Source organism: Macaca nemestrina, chromosome 16 (genome assembly GCF_043159975.1).
Source record: "Macaca nemestrina isolate mMacNem1 chromosome 16, mMacNem.hap1, whole genome shotgun sequence".
In the NCBI taxonomy this organism is placed as follows: Eukaryota; Metazoa; Chordata; class Mammalia; order Primates; family Cercopithecidae; genus Macaca; species Macaca nemestrina.
Genome location: NC_092140.1, coordinates 94,976,141 through 95,000,113, shown reverse-complemented (window position 1 = coordinate 95,000,113; position 23,973 = coordinate 94,976,141). Strand labels below are relative to the sequence as shown.

The following is a 23,973-nucleotide window of genomic DNA, read 5'->3' as shown; positions in this document are numbered from 1 at the left end:
CAGAAGCAATCATTCCCTGTCCTCCAACACACACCCACACCCAGGCTTTTCTGTGTTCTGAGCCACCATCACCTGCAGCATCACCAGGCCAGCTGCCCAGCTCATCACCAGAGCTCTAGCCTGGGCTTCCTGGTCGATCTCACCCTATTGTTAGCAGCCTGTCTTTTCTTCTATTACTTGTTTCTCCTAAGCATCTCTCAAATCCCACAGTTCCCTTTTTTCCTGCTAAAAATATCGTTAAATTGCAAATGTTAAATTTTATTGGACCTTTATTATGTATCAAGCCCTGTAATAAGTTATTTGTATGTGTTTCCTCATACAACCCTCAGAACAATACTATTGGGTAAGCTCCGGTGAGTGCTAGCATTATTCCCACTTTTACACATAAGGAGGCTGAGATGCAGAAAAGTTAAGTACTCTGGAGAGGGTCACACAGCTGGTAGGTGAAAGGGCTTTGCACTATGAACCTGTGCCATTACCACAGAGCCCTTAGTTCAGGCAGCTGTCATCTCTCATCTGGATTTCCTTAATGGCCTCCAGCCATGCCCTTTTCTAAGCTTCACTTCACACCAGAGTAAAATTATATTCCTACTTAAAGTTCTTTAGCTGCTCCCCTCTACCCTTAGGGTAAATCCCAAAGCCCATATGCAGCTGTTGACATTGTTCCCCACTATCTGACCTCTGGTTACTTTTTAGGGCCTTCCCATTTCCTCCTTCCCCCACCCACCACACAGCCCTAAAGCACTTTATTTTTAAAAAAAGTATTATTTATTCCAAAGGAAACATTTCATTATATGAAAAATAATTTTTCTTGTTTAATATTCATCTCCCTCTAATCTCTTCCCCAAATACACTTCCCCCCACTTACGCTATTATGAATTTTTTTATTTTTAATTTTTTCCCCAAAGTTTTAAATCTGTTTTATTTTGAACTAATTTAGACCTACAAAAAAGTTATAAAAATACTACAGTTCCTTTACATTTTTCAACTGGCTTCCCCTAATGGGAACATCTTGTAAAACCATAGTACAATAATTACAAACAAGACATTAACACTGGTACAATATTATTAAAGACCTTATTGTAATTTGACCCTTTTTTCACTAATAGCCTTCATTATTTTTAGAAAAAGATAAAAATAGGACTGTGTTGGAGTCACTTGCTTTTTTTTTTTTTTTTTTTTTTGAGACGGAGTCTCACTCTGTCGCCCAGGCTGGAGTGCAGAGGCACAATCTCAGCTCACTGCAACCTCTGCCTCCTGGGTTCAAGCAATTCTCCTGCTCAGCCTCCCTAGTAGCTGGGATTACAGGCACCTGCCACCATACCGGGCTAATTTTTGTATTTTTAGTAGAGATGGGGTTTCACCATGTTGGCCAGGCTGGTCCAGGTGATCCACCCACCTCAGCCTCTCAAAGTGCTGGGATTACAGGCATTAGCCACCTGACTTGCTTTTTTATTGCTACATAATAATTGTACATATTCATGGGATACATGTGGTATTTTGGTATAAACATACAACATATAATGATCAAATCAGGGTAATTGAGATGTCCATCACTTCAAACATTAATCATTTATGTTGAGAACATTCCAAATCTTCTCTTCTAGCTATTTAAAAATACACAATAAACTGTTGATAAACTATAGTCCCCCTACTGTGCTATCAAACATTAGGCTTTCTTTCTTCTAACTGTATTTTTGTACCCATTAACCAACCTCTTTTCATTACTCCCCACTACCCATCCCAGCCTTTGGTAAACATTATTCTCTACCTCCATGAGATCAACTTTTTTTTTTTTTTAGTTCTCACATATGGGTGAGAATATGGAATATTTGTCTTTCTGTAACTGGCTTTTTTCACTTAACGTATTGTTTTCTAGGCTCGTCCATGTTGCTGAAAATGACAGGATATCATTCTTTTTATGGCCAAACAGTATTCCATTGTACATATACCATATTTTCTTTTTCTATTCATCCATTGATAAACATTTAGATCGATTCTATATCTTGGCTATTGTGAATAGTGCTGCAGTAAGCATGGAAGTGCAGATAGCTCTTTGATATACTAATTTCCTTTCTTTTGGTGTATATCCAGCAGTGGGATTCTGGGTCATATGGTAGTTCTATTTTTAGTTTTTTGAGGACCCTCCATACTGTTTTCCATGGTGACTGTGCTAATTTACGTTCCCATCAACAGTGTGCAAAGGTTCCCTTTTCTCCATAACCTTGCCAACACTTGATATCCTTTATCTTTTTGAGAACAGTCATCCTAACAGGTGTGAGGTGATCTCTCATTGTGGTTTTAATTTTCATTTCCCTGATAATTAGTGATGCTGAGCATTTTCTCATATACCTGTTGACTATTTGTGTGTCTTCTTTTGAGAAATGTCTGTTCAGGCCCTTGCTCATTTTATAATCGAGTTATTTATTTTCTTGCTGTTGACGTATTTGAGTTTCTTGTATATTTTGGATATTAACCCCTTATCAAATATACGATTTACAGATATATTCTCCCAATATATAGGTCATTGCTTCACTCTATTACTTGTTTTCTTTGCTGTTCGGAAGCTTTATAGTTTGATGTAATCCTGTTGTCTGTTTTCACTTTTGTTGCCTGTGCTTTTGGGGTCATATCCAAAAAATTATTGCCCAGAAAAAGGTCATGTTGTTTTCCTCCTATGTTTTCTTCTTGTATAGTTTCAGGTCTTGGTCTTAAATTCCAGTCATTAATCCACCTTTTTTTATTGGTTTGTTTTTTGTGGGTTTTTTTTTTTTTTTTTTTTTTTGAGATGGAGTCTCGCTCTGTTGCCCAGGCTAGAGTGCAGTGGTGCGATCTTGGCTCACTGCAACCTTCGCCTCCCAGGTTCAAGTGATTCCCCTGCCTCAGCCTCCCAAGTAGCTGGGATTACAGGCACGTGCCACCACTCCCAGCTAATTTTTTTGTAGTAGAGATGAGATTTCACCATGTTAGCCAGGCTGATCTCGATCTCCTGACCTCGTGATCCACCTGCCTTGGTGTCCCAAAATGCTGGGATTACAGGCGTGAGCCACTGCACCAAGGCCATTAATCCATCTTCAGTTGATTTTTGTATGTGGTGTGAAATGAGGGCCCATTTTCATTCTTGTGCATGTGGATATCCAGTTTTTCCAACTCCACATATTGAAGAGATTCTCCCCATTGTGTGTTCTTGGTGCCTTTGTTGAAAATCAATTGACTGCAAATGCTTGGGTTTATTTCTGGCTGAAGCACTTTCTTTGGTTCAGCTCTGAGTCATCTCCGTTTTCCTCTGTTTAGGAAGTCTTCTTTTCACTGTGACTGACCCTCCTCCTTCACTTATCCCACATTTTCTGGAAATATAATATTTTATCAGTTAAGTTTCAGTTCAGAAGTTTTTTCTAGGAAGCCTCCCTGATTCCCCAAGTCTGGATGAGATGATGTGAGAGGCAGAGTACTGGCTCCCCGAAATGTCCATGTCATTAATGCCCCGTACCTGTGAATATGTGACCTTGTGTGGCCACAGGACTTCGCAGATGTGATTAAGTCAAGAATACTGAGATGGGGAAATAATCTTAGATGATGCAGATGAGCAGTGTGATCACAAGGATCCCAATAAGAAGGAGTCAAGAGAGTCAGAATCAGAGGCAATGTGACTGTGGATGCTCCAGAAGCTGGAAAAGGCAAGAAAACATATTCTTCCATAGAGTGTCCACAGGAGCACGGCTCTGCACACTCCTTGATTTAGCCTTGTAAAACTCATTTCGGACTTCTAAACTCCAGAACTATAAAATAATCCATTTGTGTTGTTTTAAGCCACTCAATTTGTAGCAGTCTGTTGCAGTAGTAACAGGAAACTCATACAGATGGATTTCCCTGTGCTTCCACACCTTCCACACACTATGTCTTCACACTGCAGATTCTATTTCAATAGCTCTATTACTTGCTGTCTCCTAAGTAGCCCATAAGATCTGTAAGAGAATGCACTGAGTCAATCTTATGCAACTGATATTCTCAAGGACAAACATTGCTGTTGGAACGTAGCTGGTGCAAAATTAATATATTTTTGGATGAATGCTTGTCAAATGTGTGGAAATGATATAATGGGTTTTCCAGGTTTCTCAGGGAATAACTGTGAGAAGAAGGTAAGTGTGGTGTTTCTTTGTAGGCTTATCTCAATCTTAAGTATATACACTATATAGAAGGAGCAAAAATTACTGCTTTTTTCCATGGGATCATTCTTAGCTTAGTTTGCTTGGCTTTGCATGCCTGGAAATTGACCCTTTAATAAAGTGCTTTCTTGTGTTTGCAGTCCTGCAGGCACAAGATTCCTTGTTATGAAGAGCTTAAAATAACCTTTCTCAATTACTAGCCTCTCCTGCCTGAAACCTCAGGTTAGTGATGTCAAACAACTTACGATCGGCAGGTGACATACTATCATTTGAGAGAGCTCTTAAAACTAGATATTCTCAAGCTAAGGCCTGGACCTCTAGTATCAGAATCTCCAGGAGAGGGATCTGGTTCTGCAGGTGATTCTGATGCACATCCAAATTTGGGAACCTCTGAGACTCAACCCTACAGGAAGTGAAGTGCAGCTGTCACTTTGGCCACTAGATGGCAGGCTTTACTCTCCACCCTGTGGTTCCAGCACAGAAAACTTGTTACACCACCCCACCCACCCCACCCCAAGGGAAATTTAGTATGCTTTGGGCCAAGTGCTAGAACAGATATGTTCGTACGCTTTATCTCACTGAGCTTCGCAAACACATTGAAAGTTAGACATCATTATCCCCAATTTACAGATGAAGAAACTGAGGCCTGTGGGACAACACAGAAAGATCATATCCTTTCCATTTAACCATGCTGCCTTAATCTGGTTGGCTTAGACAATTAACTGTCTTGCCTGTAGGAGGAGTTCAGTGAATATTTGTTTAACACATTAACGATAAACTTAAACCTAAGAGCAGCACCAGGTGATATCTCTAATTTTCTTCTAAGCAACTTTATTACAATAATTGATCTTTATTTCAGTTTTCATAAAAGCGCAAGGAGAAATAAACAAGAGTTAAATGCATTGCCTTTTAAATTTCTTGGATGGTCTTTGAAGATGAATATGCAGAAGTCTAGTGGTGGGCATGCTGAAAAGATAATCATATTCAGGATATCTGGTGTGGCCACCGATACAATGTGGTCTCATGAGACTAGAGGGAATGAGGCTCCCTGAGAGCTGTGGCTCTAAAATCGTGTTCCTCCAAGCCAGGATGCTGGTCGGCATGTGGTGTGTGTACCTCTCGTGTGTGGGGGAGGCCTGTGTGGTGTGTGGGTATGAAAGGATGGGGGCCAGGGAAAGATGAAAGAGAGAGAGGACATTAGACCTTTTAGTCCCTGTTTCAGTGAGAACATCCAAATGTTATCCTTTTATGTATTGGTACCCCATATGAGATTCTCTTTGGAAAAATGGTTTCCGTGGCCATTAAGAAGTAGAAACTGTTGACCTAGGTCAACTCCTGACTGATAAGCAATTGTATTATTTTGTGCAGAATTTTCATCTGCATTAGCAACATACATAGGCTCAACAAAATACTTTGAATATATTCTGAAGATGTTTTAGTTAAGGAAAAAATGTTTAAGGTTCGTAGGAAAAAAGAAAGTAAGACACAAAAACAATTATCGTGAAAGTCCAGAAACAGTATAAATAAGAAAGGTTCAGACAGAAGTATTTTTTAAATCTATTCTGTTTTATTTTTTCTGTTAAAAGCCAATACGATCTATTAACACAAGTGATGAAACTGAGAACGAGAAATCCCTCCTTTTTAGCAACCTCTGTCTTGAATCAGGGACAGGATTATGTGACAAAGGACCTTGTGAAGGTCTGTGAAATGCCCTGTATAATCCAGATCATTGCAAAGGGAAAGTGACTTGGTGGGCTTATATGTGGGTTGCTGAATATTCCCTCAACTGCCCTCCTGCCACCCTGCCCAGATTTTACGGGACCTTAGGAAGGAAGGAGACATCATAAACAGCGGGATCAACTCAGTAAGCTTGTGTGATTAATACTATGTTTCACTTTTTCGGCTGCTTAGGATCAAAAAGGAAAAAAATAAAGGTTACAAAAAATCAATATCAAGCCTAACATAGGATTGGAAACACAGCAATGGTTGGAACAAATTAGAACCACATTTTCATCATCTGACTCCAATAACCAAAGGAAACACCCTTTCCTTCTTTGGGAGCTGTAGCTCTCTGGAGTTTTGGGAAGCCCAAAGGTGGAGACCATGTGGCCTCCAGGTGAGGCTATAACTGGATCCTGCCAAGTCTCTGATGGCCCCTCTGACACCCTTTCCCCTTAAACTACATTCATCTTGTCTCTTCCCAGGACACTGTGTCTTTTAGGGGCAGAAGGGGATGGTAGCATTATCCTGGAGATTTTGGACATCAGACAAACCTCTCATGGTAACTTTTCAGTTGCCTTCCTGGCTCTTAGGGTGAAAGGGGGCAAAAATCAAGACCCTTATATTTTGGAGCCATTTTAACAACTTCACCAGTTTTGTTAAAATAGATATTCTTATTTTTCAGCTCTCTTTTGTCCTCCAGTGTTTACATGCTAAGTGTACACGCTTGCATATTCTCACGTATTTCACAATATTCTTTAAAAAAGCTGTTTGGTTTCTTCTGACAGGAATTCAGACCTAGCTTCTGAGCTGTGGCACAGCAGAAGAAAGGCAGCCAACACAGGATCTGAAACAGCCCAAGGAGCCTTCCCTCATTAGCTCTTTTGATACCCAGTGAAGTCACTCTGTCTTTACAACATCTGATTCTCTTTTTACTTGTAGTGCCGAACTCTGGAGGTAATGAGATGCCATCGTAACTCTCTCTCTCTCCCTCCCCGCTATTTAAATGTGCATTCTGTGAAGGTGAGAAGCTTAAACGTGCCTGGTATATAATAATTGCTCAACAAATATTTGTTGAAAATGGGAAGATGCTTATTTAGATAGTGAAGGGCTTGTGGGGGGTGGGCAGGATTGCTGCTCTGGGTCAGTCTGGGGAAGTTTAAGTATGGTTGGTGGGCAGGTAAGACGCGTGCAGGGTCTTGTCCAGGATGTAGTAGTCCCAGCACCACAGCACATGTAAATGCTTCTGAAATGTTTGATAGTGATGTTGAAACGGGAGAGTTCCCTTGACCCCTTCGCAAGACTTGTGAAGGGGTTGACTCCTTTACTCGCGTGCAGCACTCAGTCCCTTATGGAAGGGAGCACATTAGCACATGGGTATGGGAACCCAAGCGAACGAACACTGGAACTGACCGGTCGCTTCTCTCTGGCAGGAGCAGATTCTGTGCGAGCCCGTGGCAGCATCCAAGTGTGTTACAACGCTCTTTTAATTCTGCTGTCTGGGAGGGGATGTCTGCAACCCCCCGGAGCCCCAGAGGGCAGGTGTTGCAGTCAGTGCTCTTTTATCATTTGCTGTCCATGGACAGCTAAGTATTAACCAGCTCAGTGAAGGGTGAGTGGGACAGCCTTTTATACCCTGCCCTCTTGGTACCCTAGTTCTTGTCTGGTATCAAGAAAGAATCAGGTCACAATAAATAATGGAAGGGTGGTGAATGTGGAGGACTTAATTGAGTGGTGGAAGTGGCTCTCAGCAGAAGGGGGAGCTGGAATGTGGGTGGAGTGGGAAGATAATCTTCCCCTGGAGTCCAGCAGTCCCTAGCTGAACTCCTCTCCGACCATCATCTCCAATGTCCAGCTGTTTCTTCTCCTCTCGATGTTCAGACACTTCTCTCTTCTGTGTGTATGACTGCTGAGTCTGGGGTCTGGGGTTCTTATGGGCACAGGATAGGGGGTGAGGTGGGCCAAAAGGCAACATTTGGCCAAGAAAACAGAGATGGTTCTCACTTTGGGCCATGGGTCTAGGCTTAAGGGTGGAGCCCTCGTCAGGAACTCTGCCGTCTTCTACCCAGTATTTCCCTGCCTCCTGGCCTTATCAATGTTGCCTCCTCGTCTTATCAATGTCATCTCTTCCTCAAGTTCCTAGCGTCACCCAGTACAAGTCAATGACTCAGTAGATTAATCAGCACTCTTTTCTCTCAAGTTGTCAAAAGCTATTCAGAGTTATTGAAGACACTCAATTTGTTGCAGTTAGGGATGCAGAAACTGAGATGAATAAAAAGTGTTATCAGATTTTAACTTAAGACCCTAACTGTTAGATCTTTATTTTCTTTAAGACTTTTGGAAAAGGAAATAAAAAAAAAATGTTAAGTACATATAGATGGCATGAAGAGGAGATGCAAAGGTCTTTGAGAATGAAGTGGGTTTTTTAAGTGTTAAAAAAATGATCGTTTTTAGTTTGAAGGCACTGAGTGCAAGGACAATTAAGCAAGTAAAAGTCTCACTTTTTGAACTCAGAAAGTGATAGTTCATTGACTTAATGGATTTTCAACTTAGCAAAATTGCCTTTTAAAAAATAACTAATGCTGTCTTTCTCCTGAGAAAAGCTTTTTTTTTCCACCTCAGTTTTTTCATAAGCCCAAAAGTATTTTTGCATCTGGGCAGGCCTTTCTATGTGGATTTTGGTGTGAATGTAGATAGTTCTTAAGTTTCTTTCTATACCCAAATTGCTGCTCAGTATTTCTTTCATATAAATATCCTTTGAGTTGAACCACCAATTTTTACTTATAATATCTAATTTAGCTAAAGTAACTTCACAGACCCCTTAAAACTTGCTCTGTAAAAGTGGGAATACTGAAAATCACTAAGTCACCATGGGGCAAAGGGCATAGAATATGCTAGAAGTGACTCTTGCCTGGTTGTAATTTTGGTTGGCCCTGACTTGCATTGCATGTCAATTGCAAGTGTTTTTTACCTACCTAGGAGGGTTTCGATGGGGAAGATCCCTGCAAGCTACAGGAAGTTCTTTGGACCAATGGTTAACCAACTGCCCTGGCACCTTCCCGGCAATGTCGTATTCTTGCCAAGAGGTAGCGAGCTTCCAGGGATCACTGGGGGACACAGAAGAAAACCTGGGAAAATTGAAGCGGAACCCTTGAGATGTGGTTGACCAGATACATGTGCTGGCATCCTGGCTCACAGGATGGGGAAAAAAATAACCCGTACCTGTCTACAAATTGTTTCAGATTTGAAGAAAGCACCATGATAGATGCCTTTACATGCTTTCTGAAAAAGAAATTCCTCAGCATTTCGCTTACATATCTACAACTCTGTTGGGAATGTTCATAATCGTAGTCATAGCCACAGAGAGACTGTAGATGTTTACATTCTGTTCCTGGTCAATCTGAGTGTTCCGGAAGGAAAGGAGATTATTTCTGAATGCATGTATTTCTACATTTCATATCTAGATATTAATTTATGCTGTGATCAAGCAAACCCTCTTTGGTTCTTATTAATGCCTTACATTTATTTTGGGGCTTTTTCCTTGAGGAGATATTGTTATAGTAAGTAGTTGGTCTGGCATGAGCAAGAAAGCAGAGAGCTCTCCCACCCCGCCCCAAGAATGTCAGGCGACATCAGGTGATGGTCTGGCTGTTGGTAATTGTCTCTCTAAAGTAATAGTTGGTCACAGTCAGTGCCAGGGAAAGGCAGTTTCCCTGTGATAGAAAAAAACCTGAAACTGGTGATCAGCAGTTTCCTGATAAGATCTCTGGAGTTGGGCAGCGGGCTCCAGCATGTGCATTAAGAGGCAAAATTACAGAGTTTAAGTGGTCTATGACATTCCATTGACATTTGACGGGTAAGGGAAGAATGCCTCAAGTGAGCATGCGTACACCTCCAGTAAACACACTGCGCTTGCTCACCTCCCAAGTGCCCGCAGGCCACTGCACGTGCAAACAGCCCACCGCCAAGGGAAGAATCAGGGGAGAAGGACTGCAAGACCGCAGAGGGGGGTCTTTTGACCACAAGACAAAAGGTCAAACCACACACTTGTCCTTCAAGTTGCCTGCTTGGCCCTCTTCCAAGTATACTTTCCTTCCTTTTTTTCCAGCTTGAAAGCTTTTAATACACTTTCACACCTGCTCTAAAACTTGCCTCCATCTTTTCTTCTGCCTTATGCCCCTCAGTCGAATTCTTCCTTCTGAGGAGGCAAGAATTGAGACTGCTGCAAACCCATATGGATTTGCTGCTGGTAACAGCATAATTATTTTATTTGAAATGTTCACACCCTTTCATCGTATTACAGAAAACAGACATGCAGTATCTATGTAACTCTCCTCCCGCTACCCACTTTAGTCTCATCGTTCAAAATAAGCAAATTACAGCCTTAAGTGGACATTACCATCAGTAAGAAAGGAAGTGGAGGGAAACGTGTTTACGTAATGGGACAAGCACTGGACAGCAGCTAGGGAAAATGATATGACACCCTACTGCTGCTAGCCGGCAGTGTGATGTTGGAGGAAGGTACATTTGGGGTCATAATTTCCTTACCTACAAAATAAGAAAGGTAGGCCAGATGACATGGATGACCTCTTCAAGCTCGAATTCTAGGATTGGAGTTCAGAGAACAGCAGAAAATGGCTGAGACCCTTTTGGGGGACAGTCTCCCCTCACACTGGGGATTCTCTTATTTTTCTTCTCAGGGAAACAACGAGCATATTGTGAATTGTAATAAAGAATATTCAGCAGATCGGCACTTTGTCATCACTGTGAGTACAGCTTCCGAAAGGAAAGGGAGAGAGAAAGAGAAGAAAGAGACTAAAACAAGGAAAAGAGTTTCATTAAAAAAAGAAGATGAAATTTATGCCAAGTTCAAAAACTAAACTGTGCATCAAAATGTACACTCATAGTATATGGATAGGTTAAAAAAATGAGACATGATAAATAACTTTTAAGCAGGAAACAGTATTTACATATAATCCAAATCAATCCACACGTTGTTTATTTAAACGATTCTCCAATCCAGAGGGCTTGGGAATAAGAGTTTCTGGATGGCCTAGTTTACCCAGATACCTAAAGCTTAGTTAACCTCTTAAATTTAGTAATTTATTTTTAATGGGAAACTTTCTAAAGTGTACATTTCCTTGTCTTATGAGACAGAGTAGATTAAATGGAACATTGGAGCATAATTAGCCCTGGGGAATATAAGTATCAAGCGCTCAGTTCATAGTTAATAGACTCAGATGTAGATATAGATTGAATAGCTTGTGCTCCGAAGGCTCACAGACACAATTGTGCTCCTGAAATGTGTCTGTGTTTTTGTGATGGGTGCTTTGGAAATTCCCTGTTATCAATTTGCATCACAGTCATTTACCTGCTTCCCATAAAGAAAGTGTGGCCTGAGGCTACACCAGCTAAATGAATTCCCGAGGAGTTGAGCATAGCTGCCTCTGAGAACATTAGTGATCTAATTAAGGCAGCCTTTCTAATGATTGCTATTAGGTCCTTTTGCTTGTAAGCACTGTTTAGTACATGGTTGTTCAGATCCTGGACCACAGGCTCCTAGTCCGCGTGGGCCACCCCTTCTCTCTCCAATGTCACATGTTATGCCTCTTTATAGTCACTTCCCCAGTGCTTTCTGCTCCCAGGTCTAACACTGCCCTAATCGAACAACCAATCAGGGTCCTCTTCCCTTCTGGTCAGCAAATTAACCAGCTGCCATGTGTTAGTATAATCTTCAGGTATTTGACTAAAACATTTGGCTTATTGGCCACTGAATATTGAAGAGTCTTGTTGCTAAAGAGGCAATTAAAATGATGAACAAAACCTATCTTTCCTATATCAGCCATTATTAAAGTTCTACACAAGTACTGTACTTGTTGGGTTATGATATAACTCTTCCCCTTCCCCAAATAGAAAAGGTTTTCCCTCTATCCAATGGGTTCTTGCTCCAGTTGTCAAGCCAGGCCCCCAAGGTTCCAGGAGGTGGAGAGGGGAGGACGACAGGAGAAAGTGGTGTTGCTGCTCCTAAGAGCGGAGCCTGGCACCCATGGGAAGAATAATAAACCCAAGTCACGCAGCTGATAAGAAGAAGCAGATTTGGGATTATTTCGCCAACCTCTTGGGTATAAATTTGCCTTAGCATAAGCTATGAGTTAAAACTAATGGAATCGTTACAATAACAACAGATTCAAGGCAGTAGCTATTAGAATTCATGATGTTTTCCCTTGTTTCTTATTGTTTCCTCACAGTCAGGGAAGTATTTGGTTTTGTTGCCTGCATAAACATGATACTGGAATTCTTTCAAATTTATTATTTAGTTTAAAGCTATCAGTTATTATTTTTTTGTTTATGTGTACTTCAGCTCCATATAAATTAATTTCAAATTTATTATATCTTGCTACTTGCTTCTTTCAATTTTTACTTACATATTTACTTGGTCCAGGGCACTAATATAACAATCCATTTACATGTGTTTTATAGCATGACTGGCTTTTTAGGTACCAGCATTTTCTGAAAAGCAGATTGTTATTTTCATTTATAGTATCATATAAAAGATGTAGGATTTTATCCATCAGTTAATTTGTTGCATTTTGTATTTATTGATATCAATATACTTCTTTCTATCCCTATGATTTTACACCTTTTGCCCAGAATGTTGGAATATTGCTGATTATGATTTTTATATTGGTTCTAATAAGTAATATACCTTATTTTTATAAGTAACATAGTATTTCTCCTATAAAACCACAATAAAATCACTTTCAATCCTTCAATTTGATGAAAAGTACTTAATTTTCCCCCAAAAGTTCTTCATAAAATCTAGAGGTACCTTGTGCATTGCATGTGTTCTGTGTGTCCATAAACTATAAATAGATGCAGATGTTACTATCTTATGTAACATCTTTATTCCATTAAGGTTTGTTTAGCATCTTCTGAGTAATGGCTGTGAGTCTCACTTCCACTTCAGCAGCAGGGTGGTTCAGAGCTCCTTCTAGCACATCTTGAGAACTGATACTCAAATGAGCTCACAAAATACATTTATGTGTGAGATTTTCCAGGCCCACAAAGGGTTCTCATATTTTATCAAACATCCACCATCGTTTTTTCTTAACCAGATAACTTTTATAGTCATGATCCCCCTATAACCTTAGCATTTTAAGTAAGTCATCCACATGTGAACTATTACCCAACAGAGGAAGAAGAGGAAGAGGATCGTTCGCCCGAGACCATCTTTGTCACCATGTGATTTAGGTTCTTAAGTAGCCACGAGGTGTGATGACCACTTGCATTTCATGATTTTTAAATTCTTATTTTAAATTCACTTTCATTTAAACAAACTTCTGTGTTTCTTTAACTATTTTTTACTTCTGGTTCAAACTCAGGCACGCTCAGAAAAGGAAAAGAGTGGTTTGTTTTTGTGATGGTAGCATAACACGGTATAGAAATGTCTCATTTATTTATAACTTGAGATTTATACCACCATCTAATTCCAAAAGGAATTTGAGGTGATACATAGAGATGTTGACTTTGCTCTTATCTGAGCGCCTTAAAATGTAATTCATGCTGGTGGTTGTGTCCCATATATCAGCCCCTTGTTGGCATTTGGTGATTAATGTCTGTGAATGGAACAAAACTCATCCTGAAGGTATAAAACATCCTCTCATCCGTGAGGTCTTGGCAAGCACTGAGAAAACTGCAAGAAGAAATCATTTGAAATTGCACACTAGGCCCAAAAGAGTTGAATGGCTATTTTAATTTTAAAGAGGAACTTCGAAGGATAAAATAACTTTTTTTTTTTTGAGACAGAGTTTCACTCTTGTTGCCCAGGCTGGAGTGCAGTGGCATGATCTCAGCTCATTACAACCTTTGCTTCCCGGGTTCAAGAGATTCTTCTGCCTCAGCCTCCTGAGTAACTGGGATTATGGACGCCTGCCACCACGCCTGGCTAATTTTTTGTATTTTTAGTAGAGATGGGGTTTCATCATGTTGGCCAAGCTGGTCTTGAACTTCTGACCTCAGGTGATCCACTCACTTCAGCCTCCCAAAGTGCAGGGATTACAGATATGAGCCACCGTGCCCGGCTGACAAAATCACTTTTTAAAAGGCATCTCTACTAGAAAATGGCTAATGCACCCCCTTCCCCCACCCTTTGTACTCCCTGTGTATGCAACATCCAATCATTGGTGCCTCTCTGGGTTCCTGTCCTGTTGCCTCACTCCGGCATGACCTGGTCACGCATCACATTTTCATATTTTTCTTTGCACAATGTCAGATGGAAAAACTCTGACAAAATAAGTTAAACAAGTTTAACATTGGTAAACAATGCAACTTTTGTTTTAATCTCTCTTTCTGACTTGGTTTCTCACATCATCAGGAAGTAAAATAAGCAGGAAGTGGGGAGGATGAGGATGGAGGAGGAAGGAACAGCCGAAGCAGATATTTTTGTTTGGTGTTGCATTAGGTGAGTGACTGACCACACATTTAATAGGCTGGCAGATGGCTTGATGGCTGTTTTTCAACCCAATTGACTGGATGTTTGGGCTCAGCAATTTCCCTTGGCAAAATCGTGAAGTAATTTTGAAGCTGTATTCACTGCTCATTAAGTTTCCTTTCTGTGCTGCCCTCCCTCATACCTTTGTGTTTTCCTCCGGGTACCTTTCTGGGAGCACAGCCTGCCTCTGGAGGATCCAGGGTGGGACACACAGAAGGGAGAGTTCTGGAAACAAAAGGAAGACCAGGTCATGCAGAGGTGCAAGATCAGAGGCTCCCCTCTGCAGAGGCTGGGGAGTCACAGCCTTCATCACTTGTGTGGGGACCAACAAGCAGTGGATGCTGTGGACCCGGCTCTTGCCTTCCTTATTGGCACCTTCGAGGGGATCCAAATCTGAACCACTTATGCTTATTAAAAAGTCATTTTCCTTGCCTCTACTGTGGACCAACTAAATTCCTAATCTCTCTGGGTAGGACCCAAAAATCTGAATTTTAAATAACCACCTACGGTGATTTGGGTGGACATGAAATTTGATCCCTAGTGGACTGTCTCCCATCTAGATGATCTCCTACGACTCAGCTCTAACCTTCTATAATTCTGAGGCCAATTGAGTTTGTCTCATTTTGTTCTCCATAAGGAGAAGCCCTGGGCCACAGATGTCCAGCAGGAACTCTCCTTATCCTCATCAGCCTTATCCTCATCAGAACCTTATCCTCATCAGCCTTCAAATCTGCAAACATCTTCCGCAGCACGTCATGCCTTGGCAGGCACTGTGTGCAGGTGGGGATGGGTCATGTCGCCCTCGCTGTGGAGCTGGGAACAAAACAGTGAGACTCCACTGGGGGCTGGTCCAAATGCAGCCTCGTGACGAACTCCTGCTCATGGGCACGAGGGCACCAAAGACACTTAGGAGGGGCAGAAGGAGGCACCCTGCTGATGGGCCCACTGGCAAATTCCATGGCAAGGAGAGTGGCAGCATTAGACAGAGGCAGCAAGATGGAAATCAGGTCAGGCCAGAGAGAGAACATTCTGGATGACATCACGGTTGCCAGGAAGCCGGGGAAAGAAGCCTGCTTGACCAGACCACACTGAGAGTCTAAAAGGGTCAGAGGCAGGGTCAGCCGATCCCAGAGGGAGTGCAGATACTCTCAGAATGATCTCTGATGCCAGGCTTCTGGGGTGCTCTGGGGATGCAAGAATAACCTGCCACCCTGAGAAACTCATTGACGCAAAGTTCTAGAAACACAGCCAGCTCTCTGAGAGGAGCCAGGTCCTTTTATGAAGATCCTTCTTTCCCCCATGGCTCACTAAAACAAAATCTAACTTCATCTCCCTGGGCCTCAGTTTTCTCATCCGTAAGATGTAGGTGTAGATAATCCCCACAGTATCTTCCAGTCTTATGTTTCTATGGAAACTAAGCAAAATAAATAACACAGGAAAATATAAAAAGACACTGTTAAGCAAGACAGAGTGAAGGTAGAATTTTCTGGCGAGGTAAAAGCCTGTAAAGGACAGAAGGAAGCCTTGACCACAGAGGTAGTGAGCAGCAGCAGCAGGTCACATGTGGAGCGGGGACGGCAGGGGTGACTCCAGGTCCAACGTACACACTTTGGATTTGGCCCCATGGAGAAGCCAGGAGGAGGTGAGGGCTCACCGCTCACTGTGAGACTGGACAAGGTCAAGGTACAGGCAAAACTATTCAAGGCAATCACTGCTCAGAGGATCCTCCAAATAAAATGGCTCATCTGCCTCAATCTGCTTTCATGGCTCCATTGTTACTTATGTAGCTTTTTTTTTTTTTTAAATGCCTATGCATTAAAAGTCTTCAGGGAATATTCACTTTGCTCAAATCCTCAGTGACGACGAGCATCAAGTTTTCAAATGTCAAGCATACTCTCCATAGCATTTTTTAAAAAGACTAAATAAATTGAAAGAAAATCCAATGTACATGTTCCATTCTGCAACCCCAAGTCTCCTAGTGCCCCTCAGTTCCTCAGCGTGCCTCCTGTGTCTGAGTGGAGAGCATCTTTAAGAGGAACTGTCACAGGGATGATGCACCATCCCTAGCTAGGAGCCCTCCCAGTCAGGAGGGGGATGGCTCCTTTAGCAGAGGCAACAGCTTGAGAGGGTCCCAGATGAGTGCCATTTTCAATGCACCATATTTCCCATGTACCTAGAGACTCTGTCAGGAATGGGGTCACCTCACAGAGTCACACACACAAGCCTTCTTTCGGAGCTTGGAATGCAGAAAACACAGCAGCACCAGCTCTCTCTTCAATCAAGGTAATAGAAACCTCTTTTAAATCTCACACTGATTCCTCTGCAGCTCCTGGCAATAGACATGAAAGAGCCTTCATTGAAAGATTTGTTCTTATCCATCCTGGGATTGAAGAGACATCTAGGTGGGGCCCCTCATACCGTAGGCTCCTATTGGAACACAGGAGTGACTTGCTCAGGGTGGCAGCCCCCATCCCAGAGGCTCTGTTCCTGTCTCCTACCTCTGATCCCTAAAATGGATGTGAAAACAGTGAAATGAGAAAGTCACTTCCAACCAGTTTGAAATTTTTTTTTTTTTTTTTAAGATGGAGTCTCGCTCTGTCACCCAGGCTGGAGTGCAGTGGCACGATCTCGGCTCACTGCAAGCTCCGCCTCCCGGGTTCACGCCATTCTGCCTCAGCCTCCCGAGTAGCTGGGTCTACAGGCGCCCGCCACCATGCCCAGTTAATTTTTTGTATTTTTAGTAGAGACGGGGTTTCGCCATGTTCGCCAAGATGGTCTCGATCTCCTGACCTCGTGATCCGCCCGCCTCGGCCTCCCAAAGTGCTGGAATTACAGGCGTGAGCCACCGAGCTCGGCCTGCTTTAAAATTCTTGTAGCAAAGAAGGACTCACTTGTACTTTTACAGCAACCGAATAGCCAATACTTAATGCACAGAACGCAGGACACATTTATTCTTTAATTTTCTGGATCAAAGACGGTTGCTGAACGAAGGTTGTGGAAGCTCAAGCAGCCCCAAAGCGCCCCGTGGCTTGTAGTAGACTGTTTTTGGAAGAAAAAAGCAAGACCTATTTGGTATTTTCTTCCTGAAGTGAACTGAAAAGCAAGCTTGATCCTCTTAAATACCGTCCACATCATTCACCTTTCTTCAACTCTGTACTAATTTATCGAGTGTACTTTATTTTAATTTTTATTATTACATCTTTCATTTCCGCATTTATAGTAGATTCTTTTTCGGTGCTACTTGTACTTGTTTCATTTCTCCTTGTTTGTATTTTATTCAGTCTTTTTCTTGTTAAAAGATGTTATGCCTCATTTATCTTTTTGAATACATTTAGCCTACATATTTGAAGGTTTTGCCAAAAAAATTCTATAAAATGAAGTCTGGAGTAAATTCATAGTTTGATGGTTGATTTTGTTGGCTGTCTCTTTTAGTATTAGATTGCATAATACATCTCTCTCTCAGACTAGCAGATTTGCAATTGCTTCCTCCTGGTCCTCTGAGCATCTGGGATTAAGAGGATTCAGAACACTGTCCCTAGTTGTTGTTTCAGATGATAGTTTCAGATGCCTGTTCCACTGTGATGTTGGAGATGGTAGATCCTCTCACTCAGCCAGTTGGCAACGAGGTTTACTGTCACATTCTAATGAAACTAGGAGCTGCTCTCCAAAACCATCTCTCCAGGGGACATGTGCTGTGTTAGTTTTTCCTTCTTTAGTCTCTTTTTGTGATTAGGGAGAGCCCCTCCTCAGCTCCTGCCTTCAAACTGCGAGCCTTGTCCTTGCCCTGTGTTTGACGGAGAACTCCTAGTCCCCATTACCCAACAGAACATTATCTCTTGGTAGCCACTGCCTGCTTCCACACTCGGGGCCTACTGGGATCCTGGTCTCAGCCACCTCACCATTTTGCATCTCTATTCCATTTCTGGTGCCGGAAGACATTTGTTTTGTTGATTCTGGCTAAAGTTTTTTGTTCCCTTTTGAACTGTGTTCCTGTCATCACTATATTTCACTTATTACTATATGTGTGACCTCAAAGGGTGAACACTTGGATATAACTCCAAAAATGTGGTTCTGTTTCTGCAGAATTTAATTTTTAACTTATGCAGAATTCTGCTGTGGTTTCATGCATTTCACAAACATTTGTCAGTTCCTCGTGTATGCAGGTCATTGTTCTAAGTTCTAGTGGAGCAGCGGGGAGAGGTGGTATGAAGCTTTTCGACTTTCAGATGCTTTCAATTTTATCTAGGATTAACTGTCACTCTCAAAGAACTATAATGCAGGCCCAAATCAGAAGGCGTGGTCTGACTGCAATCAAGCAACTTGAACTTTCCAGTCTGTTTCTCCATCTGCAAAATGGCAACCGTAACATCTACTACTTTGGGTCGTTTTGAGGATTAAACAATATAATAGAAATAAAACACTTAGAATCCGGCACAAAGACAGTACTCAATGATATTAACTATGCTTATCTTGGTAGACACTGTCTCAACTTTAAGCATCATGACATATATATGCATACATATATATACATACATATGATATATGTATATGTGTATATATAGAGAGAGTAGTTTCTTAGAAACAAAATATTTTAAGTTTGTTGTTTTGTTTGTTTGTTTTGAGATGGTGTTTCGCTCTTGTTGGCCAGGCTGGAGTACAATGGCATGATATTGACTCACTGCAACCTCTGCCTCATGGGTTCAAGCAATTCTCCTGCCTCAGCCTCCTGAGTAGCTGGGATTACAGGTGCACGCCAACACGCCCAGCTTATTTTTGTATTTTTAGTAGAGATGAGGTTTCACCATGTTTGGCCAGGCTGGTCTCGAACTCCTGACCTCAGGTGATCCGCCTCCCTTGGCCTCCCAAAGTGCTAGGATTACAGGTATGAGCCATCACTGCCGGAAAAAAAAATATATTTTTATGTCTTAACTTTTTTTCTCTTTAAATTCTTGTTATTGAACTGTGACAGAATGGGCTTTTCTGTCCCCTGGACCACCTACATTTTCATGTTTCCTCACCTTGCCCAGGAGGGATTTTTGCAGCAGAATAATGCATCCATGTTATGCACAAGAGGGATTTGTTTATCTTGAAAGTGCTCTGCTTTAAAGAAGGTAAGAACTCACCATCTCCTCCTTGAATGAAACTAGGAATGGGTTTCCAAGGGCTCAGACACAGGACCAGCAACAAAGGAGGTTCTAGGGGTGGACAGAGAGTAGAAAAAGAAAGGAAAAAAGGAAACCAAGGGAGAGGAACTTGTGGATGCTCATCTGCGAAGGCCTCTGCGTGTCTGAGAAGTGACCCAGTGAGAAGATATTTTATACCAGCCTTTGTACTCTGAGAATATTTGTGATTGGCTGTGAGTGTGATGGGATTCTTCTGGTAATGGGCTATCCTTGAGTTCACTGTTGAAATGGTTGAGTGATGCCCATTTTTTTCAAGGGTAAAACCTTGGCTGAAAGCTTGATTCCCTGGGACACCAGATATCCTGGGATGCCCTAGATCACTATAGTGATAGATAGGAAAGCTTATTGTGAAGACTTGTGAGAAAATAGTGCCTACACCAAACATTTCCCTAACCCATGGATAGATAGTTTGGTCCAAGAGCATCCCGGGAGGGGCGGGGATACTTTACATCCAATGTCTTAAGGCAATGGAAGGACACGGTATTTAAAACAGACACTCTTCTGGAAGATGAGTGGACCCCAGAGCAGGATAGATGCTGTGCAAGTCATTGGACAAGAGAAAAGCTTAAGAGTGATTCCTTCCTGATCAGAAAGGGCCCGTGGATGTTATGCTCAAGAGATCTTCATTTTGTTTTACTTAATTTTTATTTAGTTCTGGGATACATGTGCAGGTTTGTTATTTAGGTAAACGCGTGCCATGGAGGTTTGCTGCACCTATCAACCCATCACCTAGCTATTAAGCCCCACATGCATTAGCTATTAATCCTGATGCTGTCCCTACCCCTAACCCCTGACAGACCCCAGGGTGTGATGTTCCCCTCCCTGTGTCCATGTGTCTGCTTTGTTTGACTCCCACTTACAAGTGACAACATGTGGTGTTGGTTTTCTGTTCCTGTGTTAGTTTGCTGAGGATGATGGCTTCCAGCTCCATCCATGTCCCTGCAAAAGACATGATCTCACTCCTTTCTATGGCTGGCTAGTATTCTACAGTGTATATGTACCACATTTTCTTTCCCCAGTCTATCATTGATGGGCATTTGAATTGATTCCATGTCTTTGCTATTGTGAATAGTGCTGCAATAAACATATGTGTACATGTACTTTACAATAGAATGATTTATATTCCTTTGGGTGTAATGGGATTGCTGGGTCAAATGGTATTTCTGGTTTAGATCTTTGAGGAATTGCCACACTGTGCTCCACAAAGACATAGTTTAAAGTGCATTCAGTAATACAATCGTGGAATGATGACATGCCAAGCACTTTTTTTCTCATGTTTATAACCACAAACGGAATGTTGGTTGATGGCCTGTTTTGATGATTAAAATGAGAAGGTTGTAACAAAGAAAAAGACTTGTGCATGTAGCTAAGTGCTGCTGGGATCATGCCTATCAAGTCAAGATCATCTAGGGGGACACAGAAGGAAAAGGAACCCTTCAACATCATTGGGATGGATTTAGAGAAAAATGTTAACAGCCAGCTTCATTTTTCTCAACCTTGGTGGCACAGCAATAATTGTTTTTATGTGCTGAAACTCTTGTAAGTTAAAACAGCCCTCATGAGCAGCCACCTTATTTCAGCAGAAAACAGATAGTGCTGAGATTCATTTTTGAATGTTCTTGTGGATTTTTCTCTTTCCTTTTTTTGAGACAGAGTCTTGCTTTGTCTTTCAGGCTAAGAGTGCAGTGGCACAATCACATCTCACTGTAGCCTGGACCTCCTGAGCTCAAGTGATCCTTGCACCTCAGCCTCCTCAGTAGCTGGGACTACAGGTGTGCACCACCATGCCCAGCTAATCACCCTCTGGAATTTTGAATGAATATTGCCTCCCTGCTCAGGAAGACCTGGAATGCTCATGTATTGCTAGGGTGGACGCAGGCTCATGGGGACGGGGTTGAGGGGTGCTGGGTGGTGTGCACATGTGGCTTCAATGTTTAGGTTCAGTTTTGTTTCTCTCCAAGAGTTTTAAACGTAAATTAAGACCCACTCAAAATGAAGCATAGCCATTGCAGTCAGTCTAAAATAAAGGAGGGAAATTGGAAATCATACGTATTTGTGTTCAGAGAAATAGGTCAGAGGTCACAAAATGCCTGGCTGTGCCAAACTCAAACCGAAACAGAGCAACAATGAGATGCTCTGGGCGAAGCCCAGGTTCAGAACATCTATGTCTGGAATGGCTCAGATTTTGTTCTCAGATTTTATCTGTTTTTCGGCATTATCCCAAATACCAATACAATGTCAAAATAGAACGAAATTCTCCAATCGGATGACCAAGGCTTCCTATAGGGAAGAAGATAATTTTCCTCTTAAGAGTTTTAGCTGACTGATCCTTCATAGCACTTGGCTCAGGTGACAAAATTCATACAATCAAGGTCTAAAAACAGATTTCTTTTCCATGTTACTTTTCCTTATCTAAGTGCTGCAACCCACTAAAAACAGCAATTTGTTAACTTTCTTAATATCTTACATTTTCCTCTTCACAACTCCATTTTACATCCATAATTCTTAGTTTTTTTCAGTGATGCCTTAAATTCTTACTGCTTGCTTCATTTGAATATTATGACATTTAATGAAATCTTTCTCATCAGGTTGATGGATTTCTTTGTTCCTGTTTCTTGTCCCTTTCATGATATGTCATTTTGAAAAATTGGACTTGAATGCTTTCTAAGTCTTCTTTTTAGCACTGTTTGCTATCTCATGTTTTTAGAATGATACTTTTACCAGTTCTCAAGTATTGCCAAAAGGAATCAATTAACATTTTCTCTACTCATCTTGGAAATAAAAAGATAAATACATTCTTCCGTGCTAAAAAATAGAACAGAAGATCCTCCTTGTGCTCATCCTGGTCAATTCAGGTTCTGGGTCTGTTGAGAGAAAATTAATGGACAAAAGAAGGCTATCAAGAAGAGAATATAAAGAAGTACTTTTTAGAATTAATTAAGTAATGCAGGAGAACATCATGTGGTAACTAGATTATTAGAGAAATACTTTTTTACTGACAGACTGTATAAAACTCTGACGCTTAAAAGAATACTGTCTTTTCTGAATGGGTGGAAGCACAGTGTTCTGGGATGCATTTGAACAGACTTGTACTTCTTATGCTCATATATAAATATCTGCTTGCAAACGTTCTCAAAAGTAATTATTAAAATATATGTTGAAAGAATGAGGGTAATGTTACATGAAATTCCAATATCTTTCTCTGCGATAACATCTCAGAGTCTTTAGAAAATTCTTTTGATTTAGAGTCTTTAGAAAATTCTTTGCCTTATTGCAACTAACCAAGTCTTGGAATAAATGCTGAGACCAAACCAAACTGCTGCAAAGTAACATTAATGAGACACGGTCTGCTTATTTTTTCCTCTGGAGTATCATCATTTGAATACTAGAATTTTCAAATCAATTTCTTTTTCCATTCCAAGCACCCAGAAGCTATAAAATCAGATATTAGCATTGGGGAAGATTTATTACAAAAGCTATAAATTGAATTATCTATTCTAAGAGACCTGATATAGTCAGATACTTCAGTGAAATTTTTGTACAATTATCTTGGAGATTTTTTTGTTTGTTTTGTATAAAATCAACACTATTTCATCTATTTGAGTATGTTACAGTCTAGCAAAAACGGGCTTAGAAATCTTTCCATTATTAATAAACACACATATCTCCTTGAAAATCATATCTATGAGATCTCCCATTCAAGTATTTTAAAGTAATATAGGAATACACTGTCTTTGTGAAAAACTTAAACATTATGGGTTAAGTTAGTGTTTTTCAGCCCTCTACTTTCAGTCCTGGCTCTCTTCCTAGAGTTAACCAGTGTTATCAGTTCTTTGTATATGATTCCAGATCTTTTATTTCTTCTATACATTTTCATCTATGTCTGTATTTATATTTATAGCCATATAGCCATTTGGTTGGACACTATTGGCATAATGACTAATGCTTACCCACTTTACAGAAGCCATGTGTAAGTCCTAACATTCTTTATTGCCTCTAAAGTATAGAAAGTTACACAATTTCAAAATAATGCTTAAAACTCTACCAAATTTAATATTACCAAATTTAGCATTTATAAATAAGTCATTACATTTGAAAACAATGGGTAGGTTAGATTTTCCTTACTTCACAAATGTTCCCAAGTACAAACGATAATTATTGAAAAACCATAATTAATTACAAAGTAAATAAGTTACTTGTAACCAAGTCTTTTCAAAAGCAAAATTAGAAAAATCTTTCCTGATTTTTACAACAAAAAATTTATATTTAATTTAGGAAAAAGGTCTCAAATTAGGCGGAGTAATGTCTTCAAAATTTAAGATTTCCTAGAGCTTACAAATTTCTTAAAATAATTTTTTAGAACTATTATTCTAAAATAATATTCTAAAATAATCTTGTAGAACTATGCAACATT

General features: G+C 40.9%; 2 long non-coding RNA genes across 7 annotated transcripts in view; one reads left to right on the top strand and one right to left on the bottom strand.

Moving 5' to 3' along the window:
- LOC105485992 (uncharacterized) overlaps positions 1-23,973 on the bottom strand; it is a 539,662-nt gene that overhangs the window by 141,585 nt on the left and 374,104 nt on the right. The window contains exon 8 of one of the 2 annotated variants that reach the window (XR_011615074.1): positions 19,307-22,423. The exons of the other annotated variant lie outside the window; for it this stretch is intronic. This is a non-coding gene — a long non-coding RNA (uncharacterized lncRNA). Of the gene's footprint in view, positions 1-19,306; positions 22,424-23,973 lie in introns of those variants that run through there. 2 annotated transcript variants of the gene reach the window in all.
- LOC105485985 (uncharacterized) overlaps positions 1-23,973 on the top strand; it is a 72,015-nt gene that overhangs the window by 11,440 nt on the left and 36,602 nt on the right. The gene's annotated exons all lie outside the window — the stretch shown is intronic.